The following is an 8,626-nucleotide window of genomic DNA, read 5'->3' as shown; positions in this document are numbered from 1 at the left end:
AAAAAAAAAAAAAAAAAAAAATCAAAAAAAAAAAAATAAAAAAATCAAAAAAAAAATTAAAAAAAAAAAAAAAAAAAAAATTTTCTTTAAATTTTTCTCCTTTCTCTCTCTCCTCCCTCCTCCCCTCCCTCTCTCCTTTCCCCTCTTCCCTCCTTCTCTCTCTCCTCCCCCCTCCTCCTCCATATAAAAGATATATATAATAAATTTGCTAAAATATGAAAACAATTGTTTAAAAAGTTGTCTTCTCTATATTAAGGTTCAAACCTTCAGGAGACAAGGTTCCCATTTTGAAAATCCAATAATTTTCACGTGTAATGAGACGATTTAGTCTATCAGGGTGTGTATCAACTATATGATCAATGATAGTTAGTTTTAGGTTTATTAGGATTTTTTTGATGTTCTTTTAAGAAATGATTAGAAACACTATGTAGGGGAAAGCCGTTTCTAATGTTTTGGCGATGTTTATTTAATCTTGAGTGCATTTCCTGGATAGTGTGGCCAATGTATTGCAGGCCGCAGGTGCACTGGAGCAGATAGATCACATATGAGGACTGACATGTAAGTCTAAAGCGAATGGGATATATCTCTCCAGTGACCGCAGAGACGAATGTTTTGGCTCCGTTATCAATGGATTGACAGCATAAGCATTTAGGGACATTACATTTATAACATCCATTATTGCTAATAGGAGCTGGATGGTTCGGTCTTCTACCAATTGTTGTATTGCTAGGGGCTATATAGTTTCCTAGATTTTTACTCCTCCGATATATGACATGAGGAAATTCCGGTAAATGACCAGTTAATATTGGATCATTACTTAAAATGAACCAGTATTTTTTTAATAAACTGGATAACACTTGCGTAGGTTTACCATAAGTAGTAATCAGATTTAAACTGAAATCGTTGTTTGGCTCTTGGCTGGTATTCTTGGATTTGTTGATACACAGGTTCTGTGATAGGGATCTAGTTTTGGAGAAAGCATCCTCTAATAATTTCCGGGGGTATCCCTTAGCTCTAAAACGTTTTTGTAAAACCTTAGATTCCAGAAAAAAATCCGAATCATGTGTACAATTTTTTCTGACACGCCAATATTGACCATATGGAATATTTCTAATCCAGCTGGGTAGATGGCCACTGTCAAATTCAAGATAGCTATTTACATCCACTTCCTTAAAGTGGGTAGATGTGGATATTTTACTCGAATTGTCTATATTTATCTGAAGGTCAAGATATTGAATATTACTCTCAGATATGGTAGAGGTAAAGGAAAGACCCCAGTCGTTAGAGTTTAATTCATCAATAAATTTGGCAGCCTCCACAGTATTTCCCCTCCATATGATAAACAGATCATCTATAAAGCGGCGGTACATAACGATGGGTTTATCGGCGCCGAGGGATTGCGCGATGTGGATAGACTCGAATGCCCCCTTATATAGATTTGCATAACTGGGGGCAAACCTCGTCCCCATCGCGCAGCCCCTCAGCTGCCGATACATCACCCCCTCAAAAGAAAATACATTGTTCTCAAGAATGAAAGTTATACCCCTCAAGGTGCACAACTTCATAAGGTTAGTAGCCATCCCCACACCCCTCTACAATTGCAATACTGAGTCACCCATTGCGCCTTGTTCTCTCCTCTCTTTACATATTGAGACCCAAGATAGTGACCCTGCAATCCGCATGGTGAAAGACCTGCTGACCCGAGAAGACGCCCGTCTTGTTCCGGATGCTCCAGAGGAAGCCAAGCAGCTATGGAAAGAGAAGAGCAGGCTGTTCCTCTATGAAGGTAAGCTGTGCAGAAGACTCGTCAACAACCAGACGCACGAGCTGACCTGGCAAGTCGTGGTCCCAAGGCGAGATGCAGCTATGGTCCTGGAGGCTTACCATGACAGAGCGGGGCACTTCGGCTGGAAGAAACTGGAGTTCCTGCTAAGAGGACGGTTCTTCAGGATCGGCATGAGAGGGGCTGTAGAGAAGTGGTGCAGAGACTATGGCCCTTGTAATCTAAGGAGGAAGGACCGCACCAGCCAGAAGACACCCTTGAGGCCCATCGTCACCAAGCAGCCTCTAGAGCTGGTAGCTCTGGACCACGTCAAATTGGCTCCAAGCCGGTCAGGATACGTTTATGCCCTGACAATCGTGGACCACTATTCCCGATTTCTAGTGATGGTCCCTGTAAAAGACTTGACAGCTCAAACGGCGGCCAGAGCCTTCCAGCAAAACTTCTGCCGCCCACACGGGTATCCGGAACAGGTCCTGACAGACCAAGGTCCAGCATTCGAGGCCAAAATCTTCCAAGAGTTCTGCAACCTCTATGGCTGTAAGAAGATTCGGACAACGCCTTACAACCCACAAACCAACGGGATGTGTGAGAAAATGAACAATATAGTCATTGATCTCCTGAAGACGTTGCACCTGGAGGAACGCAGCCTGTGGCCAGAAAAACTGCAGGACCTGATAGACTTATACAACCATATCCCGGTGAATGCTACAAACTGCACCCTGGCTTACCTGATGCGAGCCAGACCAGGAAAGCTGCCCATAGACCTGGAGATGGGAGTCCTAACACCCGAGGACCTCCCCAGATGCGGACTGGGATACGGAAAGGCGACTGCAGTACAAGAAGGTACAGGAGAGTGTGGAGAAGAGCCTGGCCAGGCGAAAGAAAAGCAAGAGAGGCTCTTCAACCAACACGCCCCTGCTGGTCCCCTGGAACCTGGTGAGCAGGTCCTGAAGTGAAAGAGAAGGCTACACAAGCTGGACAACCAGTGGGAAAGGGAACCCTACACAGTACTTCAGTCTGATCACGACAACCCGAAGGTGTGCGTGGTCACTAAGGATGGAGGAGAAACCACTAGTACCATCTCCAGAGACCACCTAAAAAGGTGCCCCGAGCAACTACAGAGTGCAGAAGAGGATCAAAGTGACCTTGAACCCACAGAGGACAAGGAAGAAATGATCAGCACCATTCTCGGAGAGTTCCCCCAGACCTGGACTCAGATAAACAATGCCATAGTGGTACCCGTCCTGCATTTCCTGCAACCAACCCAGCAACAACCTACACCAGAGCAGGAAGGTGAAGAAGAACAAGCAGTTCCAGAGGCAGAAGAGCCTGTACCAGCAGCCCAGGAGAGTCAACCCTCTGCTGACGGTGAGCCTGCCATACCTGCGGTAAGCCAGAGGACCCGCAGGCAGCTGCCTGCCCTGCCTGTAACTCTAGCCAGTGACTGCACCCCGAGCGCTAGTGAGAAAGACCAGGTTAGACCACCACCAGACAGTGGGTTACGTAGGTCAACCCGAAGCACTAAGGGGCAAATGCCAGCTCGTTGGAAGATCTAAATGGATAATGTATGTATTTAATGTGTTATGTTGTACCCTGGTTATTAATTATGTTTTTCTAGTTTTTCTAGCTCTTGGACTGATAGGTTATGGATGGTGAATAACTGGAACTACCATGTAGATAGTTGCACTTGGTGCCACTTGCGAAGACGGCCACGGAAGAAAAACCTGTCTGGCGTGGCCCCGTGTGGTCCAAAGTAGGTAGTTTCGCCTTGCAGCCACGCCCAGGGCCAACGTTTGTGGTTTGCTTTGGACAGGTCCCCACATCGCTCAAAGACTTCGCCTTGTTGGGTGAAATGGACACCCGGTCGCAGAAGCGCCGTGGCCTTAAGGACAAAATGCACTTGTACATATGTTATGTTGTTGTTTATAACCTGTATTTGTGTTTCCTGTTAGTCCCGGAGTACTAAGTTTTACTAGGGGGGGATGTGTCACCCTGGCCTGGATGCCACAAATGTATAATAAAGCTGAGAGCAAGGGGGAGGTTCTCTGGTCAGGGACCATTAGCATTCAGCACCTCATGTCCCAGGCCAGTAGGGGGAGCAGGCCGCCCCTATAAAAGCTGGAACTGGGGGCAGGGTTAGAGAGTTCTGGACGACCTGTCTCTGGAGTGAGAGGTGTCCCAGAGAAGGGAGAGTCAGTTCAGCTGTAGCTGAGGAGGTCGTGTGGCAGCAGAGGAGCCACGAGCCAGGGACGGAAGGTGAGGTGAGCCTGTCCTGGCTGAGAGAGAAACTGAACGACCGGACTTGGTGTCCGAGGCTGTTAGGATTCTAAGTCCTACAGCATATAACCAGCCCGCAGGGGACTGTATGTCCCTTGGCCTAAGAAGCCCGGAGGTTCCGCCACAGCAGAAGGGACCAGCAAAGCTGCACCAGGCCAAGAATAGAAAGAAATCCAAGTTGCAAGCCATACGGGCGAGAAGACACGGTGAGCTCAGGAACGTGGGCTGTTACACCACAAGGAGGGAAATAGCCAGAAAGAGCGCAGAGAATACGGTAGGCCTTCACCCTCACCCTGACCAGGGCCAGCTTCCCACTTGTTCTCAGACATCCAGACCCCCTCCTAGCCGGGACTGTTTTTGGGTCATCTCACCTGTCCTAATAAAGACCCTGAACTGCTTAAGAGGCCTCCGTTTCCTGGCTATTGCGATCGGAATCATCCCCTCCACCATCCATTTATATACTGCCCTGGGGCCACACTCCTCCCGTGGGGAGTTATACTATTTAGTGCTGCACACCTACATCTGCCCCAGCGGTCTGCACTGCAGCGGCGGTTAACCCTGACCGCAATCCACGGGTGGCGTAGTCGGACATTTAAAACCCTACAAATAGACTGCCACAACGTTTGGTCTGACCACACTGAGCCACGGATCGGGTTGCCACTACTACTCCCATTATTGCCCTGTTGCCTGGTTCCGAGTGCCCCACGGCCCAGGGGCGAGTCAATATAATCATAAGCTCAGATCTGAGGTTGGCTGGGGCAAGCGGGTAAAGGTCATCATTCCCTTGTCATCCAGTTCCTCAATGCTGGTTACATGTGTATAGTAGCACTGGATGTCGGTTAACAGCGTTCTCCTTGCTCTCTATTGACTGACAGGTTTTCCTCATGCAAAATGGGATACAATAAAAGACTAGTTTTAGTAAAACATATATTAACAAGCAAGCAACAATATGCAACACTCTTTGGTCAATTCGTTATGTTTGTTATACTCTTCCCTGAGTTTCCTAATGTCTTCCATTTTAGTCTTTAACCGTATGGTAGAGTCGGGATCAATATAGTGACAACAGGCTGGGCCAATAACCTGACACATCCCTTCTTGAGCTGCTGTCAAATAGTCCAGCACTAAAGTATTTTGATTAGCCACTATAATAAGTTGATTCTGCACCGCAACAGCAGTATTAATTACTTCCAATACACTCCAAATCTGGTAATCTAAGTAATCAGTGACTCCACTAATTTGTCCCACATTTGTGTTACCATAGGGTAGATGAAGACAGTACTGGCTATCTTATTGGGTATACTCATTTGTACTAAATGAGGTCTTCCTGATGGGCGTGGGGTGTTGTCTTTGGCATGTTTAAAAATGGTATAAAGAGGGATGGCTCTCGAGCCACTGAAGGAGACAGTCTCATCCTGAGGAGCTCCTGTGCATGCTGACTAATCTCCCTCAATCCTCTTACTTGTAAGGGAGTTTCTCCCCATCTGATACATCTAGGAGCTCTGGAGGCTCTCATAGACTCTTTTGTCCCCAAATAGAGCTTTTTTGAGTGAATCTCCCCCATATAGGGGTTTGAGGCCTACAGTGAGGGCTGGGACCGCGGCCCTCTCCACGTGCGCGCTGCGGATCTGAGAAGCACTTCATCGTGTGCGGGTCCCCGTCGAACGACGGAGCTGATCTGACGCCGCCTGTCTCTCCTCTGAGGTGGGTGAGCCGGCGGTGTGTCACGACGGGGAGAAGTTAGGCCTCCGAACGGAGCCGGGTGCGCGGCTGACGGTGCTGGAGAGGGAGATCCGTCGGGTGTCACGTGCCGGCCCGCAGCTGAACGTGACTGAGCCCAGAGGCATCCCGTGAAACCGAACTGGATCCAGCCGACCTGGGAACCCCGTATCCCGTCCACGAGGTACCGCTGCCCCCCGCTCTTACTTTACATCGCCACCGCTTATCCTGAAGGTGAAGGTCTACCATACTTACCTGCCCAGATCCCGCAGCCGAGCAAACCTACGTTGTAGACTCTGCTCCAGTTAACCCCCGGGACTCTGGTTCTGATTGCTCCCGTGTTCCTGAGCACAAGGGCCCTGCTGAGCGGCTCTGTCAGTTCCGACCCTGCAGTTTGGGGCTTTCCCGCCACGGCAGCCGCCATCTTAGCTGCACTGTGCCCCTAAGAGAGACGACAAGTTGTCAGACAATCGCTGGGATTAACCCGGTCACTTTTATTATCTCGACTGACACAGATCAGAAAGTGCTGTTTGAAAGGGCTGGGGATGTACAACTCATTCTGTTTGCTGAAGGGTTCACAGAGGATATATATACTGTTTGCTGTTTCCCCTTTGTTTTCCCTGTCCCAGTGAACTCTTAAATCAAGAGTCTGTGCTCCATGATTGTCTCTCATACATTTCTTCAGGCAATCTGAATTCCTCCATTTCTGTCTTCCAAAGAATAAGAGTGATATCTAGTGGTCATTTAATAGGACTGTCTCAATCTCATACAGAATCCCCCAGTAAAAAGAGAAAGGAGAATTCCACGCTTCCTCCTCCACTTTAAGATGTAACAGTTTTTTTTTCTTCTCATCTCCGACCTTATGCATTAGAGAACGTGTCTGATATTTTGTCATTTACCCTAATAAGGCAAATTTGAGCAAGTCATAATGGTCAAGATCGGCAACAAAGCCTCAGGTGCAATTTCTGGGCCTCATAACTCCCTCACACAAGCTGACCTAAACAAATTTCTCAACAAAAAACAATCAAAATCTTCCACATCTAAATCTACACACCAGTTACCCTCTGACTCGCGTTCAATTGACAACTCTGATTCTGAAATGGATAGCGACGCAGAAGAATGCAGTTTATCAACTGCTCACCCAATCTCACGTTCTTTCATTAAAAGAATCCTTGCTAAATCTCTAGAACCAGTCATAAAAGATTTGTCTGACATCAAACAAGAAATTACACAAATTGGCAACAGAGTAGATACTCTGGAAGCAACAAATTCTACTTTAATTCAGCAAGCCAATGCTACCATAACCTGTACGAAAATAGAGAGAGGAGAAATAATCTACGAATCAAAGGTATTCCTGAATCAGTAGCAGCAGAAATTTTAACCCCGACATTAATTGGGATCTTTTCTAAATTTCTACGCTCTGAAGATGCCACTCAAATTGAGATAGTGAGAGTTCACAGATCATTGAGACCCAAGCCTAAATCGGGGGAACCGCCTAGAGATGTCATCTGTCGTTTTTTAGACTTCCGCACCAAAGATTTAATAATTAAAAGGTCAAGAGAGTCTGATAACATCATCTTTGAAGATTCGCCAATTTTGATCTTTCAAGACCTTGCAGCCTCAACCCTCTACAAAAGACGCTTACTAAAACCATTCACAGAGGCCCTACGCCGCAATCAATTTCAATACCGATGGCTTTTTCCCTTCGGTATCGCAATAACGGCCAAAGACAAACGCCTTCAAGTCAGGACCTCGTCAGATGTTCAAAAAGTATGCAAAAAACTTGAGATCACGCTGGAGAAATATCCTGACCTAGAGACTTTCCAGTCTTCATCCGCCTTACAGCCCTTGGCTCAACCAGCACCATGGAATGTGGTCCCACCATCTAAAACCCAAAGGCTTAGACGCAGATCAACGAAGCCTTCACACGTTCCTGATGACGGTGATAACGGATGAATTAATGATTCAGGATTTGTTCTTATTGTAATACTATATTCTATATTACTAGGCTCACTTATCTCATCTTTTCCTTGATTGCGCGAACTTATTTGTTTCTTAGACTTGACTTGTTCTTCCAAAGTAACAACATAGTTGAGGTCGGCGCTTTGCCTCTCAACTCCCTTAGTTTAACTTTCCTTGTTTATTTTCTAGGCCTTTGATTATGTTTTAGGCCTTTATTTTTTAGGCCTTTGTTCCTATTTGAGTTTGGCTTCTCCCCTCCCGCGGGATCCCTCCTGTCGATATCTAGCTACGACTTGATGCTGGATGTTTCGACGGGATTGGTCCGGGGGATGCGGAGACGGTCTAATTACTATAAGCTTATTGTTATGACATCAACACGTTCCCTTCATGGTCTGATGTTTAACCTTAACATATTAATTATGTTATGTTTTACTGTTTCATGTTTCATGTTATTTCATGTTATTTCTCATTTATGTGCTCTACCCTAACATTGACTCAACCTTTTGCCCCCATTCCCTCTTATATTTTTTCTTATTCCTCACCCAGGTCCTCCTCTCCAATTACAAAAAATGAAGGCCACCACCTCCTCCAACACCCTCATGAATGACAAACTAGCCACTCTTAAATTAGTGTCAGTATTTTTTAATACTTTGTTAAGATGGAGTTTGCTGTTTTTGTATGCCCTACTTCCTGTTCGTTTGTTTAAAACCCGGCTCAGGTGCTGGCTTCCTTGCTGGAGTATTCTGCTTCTGCTTCCCTTTAGTCAAGCTGCCTTGTCCTACTATTATCTCCCAGATCTCTTGTGTATTTACCAGGTTAATCTTCACGCCTCTGGACTTTCTCTGCCTATGTAAGCTACACTCACTGTGTTATCATTAACCTATTGAC

The sequence above is a fragment of the Phyllobates terribilis genome, unplaced genomic scaffold, assembly GCF_046119375.1.
Source record: "Phyllobates terribilis strain yellow unplaced genomic scaffold, ASM4611937v1 Scaffold_12__6_contigs__length_324123572, whole genome shotgun sequence".
NCBI lineage: Eukaryota > Metazoa > Chordata > Amphibia > Anura > Dendrobatidae > Phyllobates > Phyllobates terribilis.
This window is presented reverse-complemented; position numbering follows the sequence as displayed.